Below are 15,962 nucleotides of genomic sequence, written 5' to 3' on the forward strand. Positions count from 1 at the left end.
CCCCAAAAAAGGTCCAGGTGATTCAAGAACTCAAATCCCCTTCCTCCACCTGATATTTTCTTGCCCTCACTATCATGTGGCACAGGAAGTAATCCAGAGATTGCATCCTTTGTGGTCCTTTTTAGCTCTACCTAACTCCCTATATTCATTATTTAGGACCACCTCACTCTTCCTCCCTATGTCATCAGTACAAACATGTACCAAGACCTCTGGTTCATTACCCCCCCCCCCACATCCCCTGGCAACAGGGAGGCAAACCACCATCCAGTTTTCTTTATTATATCAACAGAATCCCCTATTTGTCCTGACCATTGAATCCCCTATAACTATTGCCCTCCTCTTCCTTTCCCTACCCTTCTGGACCACATAGGCTGATTAGTGATGGTCATTGATTCTATGGAACAACCAGCACGCCCTTGGGACTACTGTACTGACCATTTTATTATGAAATTACAGTAATTTCCTTAAAAAAATCGGGTTCATTTATGCTCATTAGGAGAGGAATTCTGCCATCTACTTGGTATGGCCTACATGGTCTAGTTCCACAACTGATGGGCAAGAATGCTGACCTAGGAAGTTAGCATTGGAAGAAATTGTACATGCTTATCTGCCGGGAATGAAGCTGGACAAATTGAGTCGTGTTGCTCCAGAACTGCTGGAATCTGGAGCAACACGTTATCTGCTGGAGGCATCCGTGGGAGAAAAAGAATAGTCAATGTTTCAGGCTGGAACCCTGCATCAAGACTCAAGTTGATGACTCTTTAATGCAGAATTTGAGCAATACGGCTGTACCTGTGATGTGTCCACTATGCAGTGACATAAAAAGTCAAATGAAATGAGACACTCCCCAATACCAACACGCTAATCTTCAACTGTAGTTTTCATAGTTAGCTTTTCGGACTTCCAAAAATATATTTCTATTTTGCCTGTGTTTGTTTGCATCACTGCAGTGTGATCTCATGTCTGATCCATCAAGCAAGTGTAAATAACAAATCAATTCAAATCACCTGAAGCTTAGCTATTAGATTGTAATAAAAATTCTAACTGGTTTGGAGAAGGAAACTTCCCTTACTTGGTCTGTCACTATGTGGCTCTTTTACTAATGTTAGCTGGTTCCTATCCTGGAAATGACCTGAAAAAAACCAGAGGGCAGTTAACCTAGACCTCCCCAGGAGTGTCTCCACTCTGAGAATGAATATCAAATACATCTTTTTGCCATGAGTCAAATGTTTAATTTGATTAAATGTGAATGAATAATAAGCCAGTTGCAACTAAAATCATGAACAGGGATACTGAATTATTAAATTGTTCCATTTCTCTCAAATTAGCAAGTTTCTCATTTAGCCCAAGTCTGATCTGTAGCCACACACACACACACCCCTTGCATCTTAGAATTCTGCAACCTCTCAGCTTTAGATCTGCTTGTCTTTTAATTTTCTCGCTAAACTGGACAGTTTAATATTTTCCACATCGTCCTGTCTGTTGACTAAATCTTTGCCCACTCACTTAACCTTTCTCTATTCCTGTGTAGCCTCCTTGTGTTCAAGTCCTAATTTTTTTTAAAAATAGACCTACAGCACGGTAACAGGCCATTTCGGCCCTCGAGTCCACGCCACCCAAACTACACCCCAGTGCGTTTCGAATGATTGGAGGAACCTGGAGCCTGCAGGGAAAGCTCACGCAGACACTGGGAGAACATACCAACTGCTTACAGACAGCACGGGATTTGAACTCTGGTCCTGATCGCTGGCGCTGTAACAGTGCGCTAACTACTACACCAACCATGCCACCCTGAGTACTTGCCTACTTACCTTTGTGTCATCTGCAATGTTAGCAGCCATACTCTTGTTTTCTTTTCATCAGCTCTCTTTCTGTGCACTCCAGTATGTTATTTTCTACATCATTATCTTTTATTTTCCCAGTCATCTTTAGAGTGCCATCTTAAACATTTTCTGAAAACTTATGTACAGTATAACAATTTGTTCCACTTTGCACCTGTTATTTCACCAAGGGGCCCAGTAAATTAGACAATTTTCTTTCACAAAACCATACTGGCTTTACCTGAGTACTTGCTATTTTTCTAAGTGTCATGCTATAACATCTTTAATAATGATGTCTAATATTTTTGTTGTGACAGATATTGAGTTGGTTGGAATGCAGTTTTTCTAAATTAAGTTTAAGCATACATAATATATAGAATGTGAGGTTACAGATTGTAAGACAAATGGATATACATCATAAACAAACAGTAATTGATTCCCCACAGCTCCATGTTCAAATAATAAAAACAGTAGAAAAGATATATGTTCTAAACTAACTAAATAACCCTAAACTAAATTATCTAACCACCAAAACTTATAGAAGTTGGATGCCTTAAAACAATAAAATTCATTAATAAACAAAAGATGTTCCATTGCAGAAATGAAAATAGTTAACATAAAGGGAAATACAACAATAAAACATTGTATTAAAACAGGTTTAATAATCATGAAAAACATTAATAAACAGGTGCCACATTCTATCAAACTTAATATTGGTCACAGCACATTTAATCTTCTTTAAATGTAAACAAGCTCATGTTTGGCACATCCCCTGGACATAGGTAGGCAGAGTAGAATCCACCAAAGCAAAATGGATCTTCTAGCCCTAAGCGTCGTAAATGCAACAACATGGTGATCAGATGGAGACAGATGTATATCTTCCATCAACACGTCAAATAGCGCTGTAATTGGATTTGGCTGCAAGTTAACAGCTGAAATTGTAGATGAAGTATTGAAAATTGATTTCCAATAAGTTTCCAGTGCTGGGCAAAACCAAAATAAATGAACTAACAATACAACCCCATTGCTACACCTGTCGTAATGAGGGTTGACATCTGGAAATATACGTGCCAATTTATCTTTAGACACGTGTATCCTGTGTACAACCTTAAATTGGATGAGTGAGTAACGGGCTCAGATTGAAGATGTATTAACAATTTTTTAAATTCTTTCTCTCAAATTGTCAGAAATAATTCCTATGATCTTAATTATCAATTAGAACCTGATGTAATTTTGATATATCATAAATGGGAGGGATGCAAAAGAAAATTACATCCACAACTTCTACTTTCTGAGCATGGGTAAAAGTAATTAATTGGGTATTCAAAAATTCCTAATCTGCAAATAACTAAAAAATTGTGAATTTGGAAAATTAAATTTAGTAGATAATTGCTAAAAAGACATGGGACAGCCATCAACAATAGATCTCGAAAGCAACAAATGTTTCCTCAATTTCCATCATTCAATTTCTCTATCAGAGGAATCCCTCTGGTGGAGTCTAATCTGGATGGAAGGTATAAGGCTTGTTGAGGAGGACTTGTGTTGAACTAAATCTTTGGAGTCCCAATCCTGATAACCCTTTAGATACTTTAGCTACTTTATCTGCTGCCTCATTAAGTTAAGAAATCACATCTTTATCATGGGTATGTGCTCAACTTTAAACTGCAAGCAAACTGGTATCTTGCGTGGCCCCTTTAAGAGTATTCCTGCTGTCTTTGTTCTGTGCTCTGTAGTATTCTGCACAAACTGACTGCGTTATCTCTTCTTCTGCGCTTCCTGCCAATTTGCCTGGCTGGTAGAGCGGTATCTTATGTTTTTCTGCTGAGATCTCTCTGTCCTCACTGAGAACAGCTTAATATTTAAACTGTGCAAATGCAGACAAACGTGTTTTAACAAAAGCTTCTAGAATTTTCCACAGACTTTCTTTAAATCTTAACTTCTTTGTTACAGTGGCCAGATGATTTATCATGGCTCTGGGTTCTAGTACTAACAGGATTCAAAAATACTTTGGGTATTGCTGGCACAGAGGGGACCGCTGCTAGGGATCTAGATACAGGCAGATGATATGCTCGTGGTGGTCCTTAGGGCATCCCCGAGGAGTACTCGGAGTCACTCGTCTCTCCCTTCTCCATCAGTCTTAGGACTTCCATATGACTACGTAGTCTTTGTTTATCCTCCTGTGCAGGAGGCTTCTCCTGCCTACTCTTTGCTTTTCTTGTGCTAACAGGTGCCACTTTCCACATCTTAACCAGAACTCAATCACCTGGTTGTATTTTGTGAATGGCAAATTCGAGTAGAGGTGTCTGGGCCAACAGACCCTTTTTCCTAAGAACAAATAAAGAAGGAGCGAGCGCCAATACATAGTTACTTAGAAATTTGTCAGTGACTTCTACAGTTGCCAATTCCCCTTCTCTTTCCAAAAATGGCAGTCTAAATAGCATCTCATAAGGGGACAATCCGACATTCCTTTGAGGTGCTATTCGGATTCACAGTAATGCTATAGGCAGGCATTTAGTCCAGGGTAACTTTGTTTCTAGCACCAATTTGGACATTGTCTGATTCATTCGTTCTACCCATCCTGAGGTATGGGGTATGAAAATCCCATGTTATTTTTAACTTTTGGATTTTTCAAGGATATTTCCACATGTACCAAGATGCAGTGAGAGGTTGTTTTGTGAGGAGACCAGTGGACATGTCACACAAAGCAGTAGACACAGTACAGAAGTGCAGTTACAGAGATAGATCAATTGATTCAGAGCAAAGGCAACAAAGTTTCACTATTTCAGGGTTCATTCAGCATTCTGATAATGGCAGGATTGAAACAGTTCTTTTAATAAAAAAAATAATTTAGACATACACCAAGGTAACAGGCCATTTTGGCCTACGAGCCCATGCTGCCCAATTTACACCCCATTAACCTACACCCCTGGTACGTTTTAAATGGTGGGAGAAATCTGGGACCCCCCAAAGAAAACCCATGCAGACAGGGGGAACATACAAACTCCTTACAGACAGCGCTGGATTTGAACCCCTGTCCTGTCTCGATCAGTGGTGCTGTAAAAGCATTGCACTAACCGTTACGCCAGCATCTTTGCAGGTACATAAGATGCACCTATTTATCCTTTGATCACACAGAAAGAACTCAGCTGATACCACAGTGTTCACAGGAAGTAAAGATGTATTACCAATGTTTCAGGCCTGAGCCCTTCTTCAAACATTTCTGTGTTTTTACTACAGTTACTTTCATGTTTCAATCCTTTGTTTGAAGACCAATGCAAGTTACTGCCATTTCCTTGTTTTCCATGATTAATTCTCAGCCTCAAATTGAAAAGGATTGATTTTCACTAAGTTGACTTCTTTCATTAATATCTCTTTTAATGTCTGTCTTGCTTTATCTCAATTTTCCCTATTTATTAATCTCATTTATTGCTTTTTTTGTATTCAATCCAATCTTCTGAAATGTCACACACTGTGCAACTTGTAAAAAAAGTTTGGTAATGATCATTGACATACACATTGGACGATGTACATCTGCACCAAAATTCTTACTTGATGCTGCTGAACAGGTACTTCCTGAAATACAATGGTACACGCTCAATTAAATTGAAAGTAAATAATAAACTAAATATAGAAAGATAACTTGCGGGTTATATTATGTTACATATAAATATATTTTTAAATGAGATAGATTGTGGGGGTTTAGTGTAGATCACAGATATTTACACTTCACATCTCATTTAAAATGCAAGAGCTTTGGAAAGAATTTCAAAAGCAGGTGCAAATGGAGATGGCCGGGCTCAAGTGCTGATAAAGTTCTTTCAAAGGTTGGATTTGAAGCCTTGGGAGAGGTTTTTGGTTTTTACAAGCAGAGAGAGGAAAGAATAAACAGGATTCTTCTATCAGAGAGAGAGAAGTCAGTAATTGCAATTGAGGCTGGAACATGGCAAGCTTGTGGAAGACCCCATTTTGAAGATGGGTTGTGAGTCCTGAGTTCAGCCTGTTCAAAACCCTTGCAGTCCTTACAAGAGGAAATGGCTGGCTAGAGTGTTTCTCCTGAAATAAGGGAAACAAGAGGAACTCTGTGGTGACCTGGAAGAAGAGGTTATCATTTGGAAAACCCATGATGGGGCAAGTTTCTTTGGCAACAAGCAACAAAATTCTCTGAAACCAATAAGAACCTTCCTGAGCGGTAACCATTTAACTTTAAGCACCAGAGCTCGGTGAAGATTCATAAATGTTAAATTCTGTGCCCAGTATAAGAATTAAATGATTGGACTGTGAGACAAAGAACTTTCCTGAACATATACACATTACATACATGTGTGCTTAGAATTAGAAGAGGGTTAAGTTAATAGTAATAAGTTAAAGTTTGATCCTGTTTTTATGTTTAAAGAAAATTAAAAGCAACTATTTTTCAGTAACCATTGACTTGGTGAATTTCTATTGATGCTGGATTTTGGAGTCCTCTGGGCTCGTTACATAACAAATATTCAGTTACTATGTTGCAAGAAAAAATAGTGGCATTACAGAAGTGCAAGTAGTCTTGTGTTGGAGCATTCGGTTAGTGTAACAAAGGGAGTTTAAGAGCCTGATAGCTATTGAAGAAAAAAGATTGCTCTTTAATCTAGAGCTGTTGGCCTTCTGCCTGAAGGGAGCAGTGAGAAGAGGTTCTGACTAGGGTGATGGGGGCCTTTATGATGTTGGCTGCCTTCCTGAGATGGCACCTCAGATGGATGTCTACAATGGATAGATGTACGTTGAAAGACGTTCTTAAATATCAGCCACTTCATCTACAAGTCACCTAATTTGATAGATACGTTTAGCTTGTTTCATTTGCATTCCTTCATAGATGCCCTTATTTAAGTTTACAAATTTAGTAATAGAACCATTTTTCTCTCTGTCATATTCAATGAAAATTTAATCATGTAATGATCACTGCCTTCACTAAATTATCCTCTCTCATTGCATAAAGGATTATTTAGATATTCATCCTGTCTGCATATTGAAACTGCACCTTTTTGCATGACTGTGAATATTTATTTATTCTTTTATATTTATCAGAGTTTGATAAATTCTTGATTAGCCAGGGCATCAAAGATGGGGTGAAGGCTGGACAGTGGGGCTGAGTGGGAAAATGGTTCAGCTCATGATTAAATGGTGGTGGGGGGGGTGGGGGTAAGGGGGCTGAATTGTCTATTTCTGCTCCTGTTCCTTATGGTTTTATCTTATTTTCTTTCGTGGAACATTGTGCCAATTTATATTCATTGTTTGTTAGTGTTTTACATACCTGTGTGACTGCAGCAAGAATTTCATTGCATCTGTACTTTGTACATATGTATATGATAATAAACTCCCTTCATCATCATTGATACCAAGTGTAGTGTCACCAGTTCTCTGGCTGTTTTCAAAATGAGCTAATTTCAGAAATGGTTTCCCAAACACTTCATGAACTCCTTATCTCAACTTCATTGTAATTTGCTTTTCTATCTTACATGTAGATTAAAATTCCCGATGATTATTATCATTCAGATAAGATCCCATCTTTTATATTCCCTGCTACTATTGGTTGCAGTTAGGAGGCCTGTACACCACTCCTGGTTAATTGACTGCAGGTCATTCCTCTCCATTGCACTAAGACCCATCATTTATGGAGAACCCACTGATACACCTTTTTCCAGCTTCCTGCCCTTCCTAAGTCTCACACATCCTTCAATATGCAGGTCCCAAACTATGTCATCCTTCAGCCATGTCCCTCTCCTATTACTAGATGTTATTCATTTGTACTCTTACTTCAGCTCTTTTGTTTTAACTGCCAGCAATGGTTCTCAGCCTTTTTCTTTCCACTCACATACCACTTCAGGTATTCTCTATGTCATCGGTGCTCTGTGATTAGTAAGGGATTGCATAAGGTGCTATGTGGGTGGAAAGAAAAAGGTTGAAAATTACTTAATTTTACATAATTGACTTGCTATGTGTTTCATACCTCCAAAGGAAATGGGCCAATGACAATTTTTCTCAAGCAAAATATTTCAGTAACAATTTGGGTCTGGAGCAGTGATTCTCAACCTTCCCTTCCCACTCACATACCATCTTAAGCAATCCCTTACTAATCACAGAGCACTGATGGCATAGGAATTACTCAAAGCGGTATGTGAGTGGAAAGAAAAAGGTTGAGAACCGCTGTGCTAAGTACATTTGGCTACAAAGCCCCTAGTTTTATCCTTTTATTATTTTGAAAACCTTTAGCCTTATTTACTGATTTATACTATCTTTGTCTTCTGGACTATCCGTTATATTTCACACACAAGCCTTTCTCAAAAGTTCATCTCTACTTTTTGCTTACCACATCTTTGCAACATTGACCCCTTGTTCCCACTGCTTAGTTTAAAATCCTCTTAACTGCACTGATGAGTTGAGTACATCTCTGTGATTAACAAAAGGAAAAAAAAATATTGCTTTTATAAGTATTTTGGTTGAATTATTCAGCTTCTTTCCATTAGAGGTTGCTAATGCAGAGTTTCAATGGTGTGTGACATCAGAAGATGAGTGAATAAGTATCAGGGCTTTTGTTGAAATTCATGTCCCTTTAAATTGATTGAATGCAGCTGGTATGACATAAGTAATTATTGAAGTAGTATAGAAGTTTAGAAAATTGCACATTGAGAAGCAGGGGATGTTTGAAAGATAGCATACAAGGAGGGAGGAGAAGAATGATACCAAAAGAGTAGATGGTAAGAAAGCCTTGTAGAAAACTAATAGCAAGATGGCTCTGGGAAGGCAAACAATAATGAAAGCAGAAGGAAACAAATAAATAATTATAGGAAGAATTCAGCAGGTCAGAGAGCACCTTTGGGCAGAAATGTTTCAGATCTGGATCCTTCTTCAAGACTCAGAACGAATTGTAAGTAGAAGCTTCTAAAAGCTCTCTGTCTCAGTTGTCGAAGTTTGTGCATTATTTTATAAAGAACCTCATTGGTTTGTTCAAATTAGCAGATTCCAGTTTCTCTGTGAGTGATTTTCTAGGCAGATAAATGGTTGGTAAAGACAATGAGCATGAGTTTATTGTCAAACACGTAAGTACAATGTACAATGCACTGAAATTCTTATTTCCTGTGGCCAAACTGTTACATAAGATATATCTACAAATGTATGGGGTATTAAATTACCCCATTATGGAATTTTTGGAAAATGTTTTTTAAAAGATTTCCATGGATGTAATCAAAGCCAGAGACAAAATACATAATATTGAAAATCAATATCAAATCCATTACATGATGGTATAAACCCAAACCCCCTCCCTCCTAAATAAACCCCAATAGCGAAGATTTAAAAAAAGTAGAAATAGCATAGAAAGAGAATAAAGAAAAGAATTAAGAAATAGAATAGAATCCTGGCTGCTGGAGGCCCCTTTTACCACATGGCATCAGTCATCTATATCTTTGATTACACCTAAAGGAGGTTAATGAGGATCAAATCTTAATGAAGAGATTTATAAATTAATTCCCTCAATTTGTAGATATGGGCACCAAATTTTCAAAAATACATAATACTTATTTCTCAAATTGTAAGTAATCTTCTCCAAGGGAATGCAGCTGTGCGTCTCTGCATTCCACCGTTCCATACCCAGGCGGGTATCTGATTTCCAGGTTACTGCTATACATTTTCTTGCTACTGCTAAAGCAGTCTTTAAAAACCCTTTTTGATACATAGATATTTTCAATTTGGGTCTTATCTCTTCAATATTACCTATTAAAAATAACATTGGATTTTGTAGAAATGTAATTCCTGTAACTCATTCTAAAGAACTTGTCAAATTTAAGCAAAAAGATTTCACTTTGGGGCAAGACCAAGTTGAATGTAAGAAAGTGCCTCTCCTGACCATGTCTAAAACATTGATCTGATAAATCTGATGTCAATCTATTTAACTTTTGTGGTTTAAGGTATAATTGATGTAAAACATTATATTTTAAAACATTATAAAACATTTTCAAATCTATATCTTGTGGCGGCACACTCTCATGGTGAACCGGCCCCACGTGTAATGCCACCTTCATCATTTGGAGATTGAATTCAAGATCCATAAAATGATATTGCAGCTCTTTAAAACTCCAGTTAGACCACATTTGGAATATTTTGTTCTGTTCTGGTTGCCTCATTAGTGGAAGGATGTGGAAGCTATGGAGAGGGTGCAGAGGAGATTTACAAGATGTTGCCTGGATTGGAGATTGTGCCTTATGAGGCAAGGTTAACAAAGCTTTTCTCTTTTGAGTAGAGCAAGATGATAAATGACTTAATAGAAGTCTACAGGATTATGAAAGCCATAGATCAGGTAGATAGCCAGTGCCATTTTACCAAAGTGACAGTAGCAAATATTGGATAATATCTGTTTAAGGCGAAGGAAGAAATGTTTAGGGGAGAAATCAGGGGTAAATTTTTTCACATAGAGAGTGGTGGGTGCTGGGGTGGTGGCGGAGGCTGGTATAATAGGGACATTTAAAAGATTCTTAGATAGACTCATGACTGCAAGAAAAATAAGAGGTTATGAATGTGAGGTAGGGATGATTTAAATTGTGTAGATTTACATAGGTGGACACAACATTGTGGGCCGAGTGGCATGTATTGTTCTCTAATGTTCAATGTTCAATTGTGCTAAGACCAACATTAATTAAATATGTCGCCTCTCCACGTTTTTTTTAAAGCTTCCGTCTCTGGCTAAATATGATATACTCCTCAACATTCGGTCTAAATCTATGCCATTCTGCAGCCACATCTCATTTATTTCTGGTTGTACTCCTAGTTCATCCATTTTGTTTTGAATGTTACCTTCATTCAGCTGCAGACCCTGAAGCCAGCAGATGTATTTTCAAAGGTGTCAGCCCCTTGGTGTGACACTTACCCTTACCCCGATGTTTCCAGAACTCCACATTCCTTCTTTAAAGTCGATGTCTGTAATAATCCTCTCTTCTGTGAGGACAGATGCTAAGTATAAATTGAGAGCTGTTCCCTTTCACAAGGGCAGATGGTTTCCTTTATCTTGACTGCCAATTTTCCCCGCACAGCCCCCGTCTTCCAATTTCCCATTGTATTTCACGCTCCACATGCTGCCCTCTTCCCCCTTATACTTTCCTTGATGTTGACAGCTTAATTCCTGTCTCAAGCTCCCCCTTTTTTCAAAATTTTATTTAGAATATATAAAATACAAAAATTTATAAAAGAAACCCCATAATAATATATCATTAATAAAATGCCATAGTAAATTATTATTCATCTACCCCACTACAAAATAAAAACTCCCCAAACTACCCCTACCCCTTCATAATAATGGAGCCTTTTACATAAATAGGTAAGTGCCTCATTATTACATATATAAAAAAATAGTGTATACTCAGACCCACACATTTTAAGTATGGTTCCCACATTTTAGTAAAAAAAGAATAGTTATTATACAAACTATATGTTATTTTTTCTAAAAAAATACACATTTTCAATTCATTATGCCATCTTAGAATACTTATTTCTACATCATCCTTCCATGTTACCGATACACATTTTGATGCAATTTGATATTTATCCAATTTTAAATATAATTGATGTATAAAACTATAATTAATCATCGCCAATCTAGCATTAATCAATTTTCGAACACTATTACGGCAGATTTCAGACCAATCTTCTTCAGTTATTGTTAAACTTAAATCTTTTTCCCATTTCATTTTATCTTTATCCCAATCTATTTTACTTTCACTTTCCAACAAAATACGATACAAACCTGATATATAACCCATTTTTGGAAATGAGAGCACATATTTCTCAAAATCAGTTTCAGACAGTAAATTCATTTGACGACCGCATACCTGTTTTTACAAAAGATCTTAACTGATAATACACAAATATAGAATAACTACTTATATCAAATCTCTTTTGCAATTCTACAAAAGAACAAAAATGACCTTCTAAAAAAACAGTCAGATAAATTATGTATTCCTTTCTCCTCCCATTGTTTCAAAATAATTTTAGATACTGTGAAAGGAACAAGTTGATTATTATATAATGGTAATCTTCCCGACCACTTATTTTTCAATCCCATTTTATGTAATTTACTTGTCCATAAATTCATTAAATGTTTCAATATTGGTACATCATAAGTTCGTAACAAATTTTTATTCCATCGAAATAAAAATTCATTCAAAAATTTTTCAGAAATAACTGCCAATTCTATCTGTGCCCAACTAGGCGTATCTTGTGTGGCCATTAATGCGCTAAGAAATCTAAATTGAGCTGCTTCATAATAAAATTGAAAGTTAGGTAGCCGTAACCCTCCAAATTGAAAATCCCACATCAATTTTTTCAACGCCACCCTAGGAAATTTTCCTTTCCACAAAAAATCCCTAATTACTTTATATAATCCTTAAAAAATCTTTTTTGTAAACAACAAGGAATTGATTGAAAAATTTAAAAAATTTTTAAAATTTGGTTTTAGTAAGTCAGATCTTTCTTTTCGTTGTGATCAGGTTTCTGGTACTTTTTTACATGCTGTTTGGTTGTGTGATCGGTTACAACAATTTTGGAAAGGTATTCAATCTGTATTTAATAATCTATATAATCTTCATATTGTATTAGACCCTGATATATTTTAATTAGGGAATATGCAACCGTCGATTGATTTAGAATTAGATAATTACCAGATCTCTTTTATTTACTTAGCGCTGGCAGTGGCCAAGAAATGTATAGTGATTACTTGGAAGAATAGAAATGTATTGTCTAGATAGGTGGCATTCAGAGATGAAGTTTTGTTTGCTTATGGAAAGAATATCTTTTTCTATACAAGATAAGATGTCTTTTTTTGAGTTAAAGTGGACCCCATTTATTCATTATATACAATTTAAATAAGTTTGAATTGATCATTTTTTTTCTTTAAAAAAAAACTTTTTTTATTATATATTTTTTCTATATATATTTTCTTTTTTTTTTCTTTTTAGGTTTTTTTTATTAGTTGGGTTTTTTTCATTTAAGTTCTTTTTGTTTTTGTTTTTTCATATACTTATATAATAAAAAAAATTTTGGATTAATAATTAATACTTAATTTTTTTTGTTTTTTTTATATATATCGATTTTTTTTTAAGATGTATATATTTTTTATGATACTAATAGTATTAATTCTTCACTCTTTATCATGGGGATGGGGAGGGGGGGTTTAGGGGTTAAAAATAGTTTTTTTTTAGTCTTAGTTTTTAGTTGTTAGGGGGAGATGCCGAGATTGGTATTGTATTAACTATGTTACTTTGTACTTGTATTACTTTATTTTGTATTTTTTCTGTATGTGAATTACTTACTTTCTTCATATGTTAAAATTAATAAATAAAGTTTCGAAAAAAAAAAGATATTTATCCAATTTTAATCCATCTTTTAAACCCTTCGTAAATCCCGATTTAAAAAAAAATCTAATGGATCAATTCATAAATGAATATTATACAAACAATTTAAAAATTTTCTAACTTTCAGCCAAAAATTTAACACCTTTTTTACAAGACCAAACTGAGTGTTTAAAAAAAAAAGTCCCTTTTTGAATTCCACAATGAAAACATAAATCTGAATCTCTAAAACCATACCTTTTTAACTTTTCTGGAGTCAAATATAATTGGTGTAAAAAAAAAATTATAATTAACTAAATTATATCTCGCATTAATTAACCTAGTTACAGCATCTTTGCTCATCTTTACCCAATCTTCCTCTGATTTAGAAAGCTGCAGTTCATTCTCTCACTTATTTTTCATTTTAAAAACACTAGGTTTATCCATCTTTTCCTGCAATAAAGCATACATATCTGATATAAAACCCTTTTTGGGAGATTCCATGATTAACTTTTCAAACCTTGTCAAATTTGGAAGTTTAAGTTCCTTTCCAAGATTCTCTTTTAAGAAAGCTCGCAATTGATAATAAGCAAATATTGAATTCGATGATATTCTACATTTTTCTTGAAAATGAACAAACAACAGAGAAACGCCCTTCTTAAAATAATCTCCCATCTTTTAAATGTCCTTCAAATCCCAGTCCTTTAAATATCGACTATCCATCAAAGATGAAATAATTTTATTTCTATGAATGGGAGTCTGAGCCGAAATTTTACCCTTAGATCCATTCATATAATCCTTTTTATACCAAATTTCTAATGAATGTTTAAGCACAAATACATAATATGTCTTTAAAAAATTTGGTCTCAATCATATATAAAATCATTAGCCATTATTCTCTGAAATCTGAAACAACCCAATATTAACCCAATGCTAGAATTTGATCTGACAGTCGGTTAATAACTTTCAATTTTGCTGCTTCATAATAATTCTGAAAATTTGGTAACTGCAATCCTCCTAAAGCATACTTCCAAGTCAATATTTGCAAAGAAACTCTGGATAATTTACATTTCCACAAAAATAGACAAACTGCAGCTTTCAATTCTTTAAAGGTGAGAACAAGGAATAGATTGAAAAAGATTCTGTATATAAGGAAATATATTCATTTTAATCCAGTTCACCCGTACCATTAAAGTTGAAGGTAAATCTTTCCACTTCTTCAAATCTGCCTTAATTTTTTTTCAATATTATAATTTAATTGATAAAATTGACGATACTCCACATTTACAAACACTCCCAAATACTTTATTTTATCAGACCAACAAAAGTGAGTAATCTGTTTACAATCAAAATAATCTTCATTCAAAACTGATAATAACTCGACAAGCTCCCCTTTTGATCCTGCCCTGTCTCCCAAAACATCCATATGGGGACTCTTCCTTTGAGTGGATACATTTTTGTTCTGAGCCCTTCAGTGTATTTCTTGAGCTAAATTTCCCTCTGAAACCATTTAGCTATCTGCAGTAACCACTTCCTGTCACAACAAGTTCTAAACACTCATTCAGAATGGAAATATCTGCTTGTTTTGCAATTAGACTTGTTTGTGCACATCCTCATTATCAGCCTCTGGTTTTAGAATCTATTTACACCTGCCTTACCTAATCCATTTATTGTTTTCAGCCTTCTTTCTCTTCACTTCTCCCATCCTCTTAGCCCCTTCCCAGTTCCTTTCCTCCTTCATATACATAATATCAATGACCTCCCCTCCTTTTTACTTTTGTCTCAATAGAGGCTCTCCACCCGAAATGTTGGATGGATTCACGGACGCTGCCTGACCCATTGAGTTCCTCCAGCAGCTCGTTGTTTGCTCAAATATAATGTAGTCTAAAGAGAGGTAGAATCAGAGTCAGAGTGTTGGAGCCACAGTAAGAGAGATACAGAGGTTGTACTGAAAAAAGTATTGAAAACCCCTTCATCTCTATCCTAACTACATCTTCCCATGTGCCAGCAGTGGAGAGTAATATGGAAGCATTGGACTAGAGCGGTGGTTTTTCAAACTGCCCTCCAAAACTCAACCTTAATTATTCCCTAGGCCATAGGTGATCTGTGATTAGTAAGGGATTGCTTAAGGTGGGATGTGAGTGGAAAGAAAATGTTTGAAACCCACTGTTTTAATCGTACCTAATTGACTCATTATGTGCACGGTTTCATAACTCCAAAGGAAATGGGCCAATGACAATTTTTCTCAAGCAAAATATTTCAGTAACAATTAGGTCTAGAGCAGTGGTTCTCAACTTTTCCTTCCAACTCGCATCCCACCTTAATCACAGAGCACTTATGGCATAGGGAATGCTTAAAATGGAATGTGAGTTTAGGGAGGAGTTTGAAAACCACTGAACTAGAGGGATGGCATGAACTAGTGAAGATCAGGGTGAAGAGGATTTTTCTTTCATTGATTGACAGAACGTGGACAATGTTGGCATCAAATGCTCATCCCTAATTTCCCTTGAATTAAGGAGGTCATTAAGATTCAATCACAACTGAGAGTTTGAAATCTTGTAAGAAAACAGACCTGGTCGGGCAACAGATCCAAACTCATTGAAGGATATCTGTGAACCAAGCGGGTGTTTATATAACCAATGCTTCATGCTGACTGATTCCAGATTTTATTTAATTTCCTGAAACTGGGATTTATACTCGTGTCTCTGGATGAGACAGACATATTTGGAACGGCAATCAGCTAGCAAGAAAATGTTTGTTATGTCACAGAATACTAACTCCAGCTCCACCT

Source organism: Narcine bancroftii, chromosome 6 (genome assembly GCF_036971445.1).
Source record: "Narcine bancroftii isolate sNarBan1 chromosome 6, sNarBan1.hap1, whole genome shotgun sequence".
NCBI classification, from domain to species: domain Eukaryota; kingdom Metazoa; phylum Chordata; class Chondrichthyes; order Torpediniformes; family Narcinidae; genus Narcine; species Narcine bancroftii.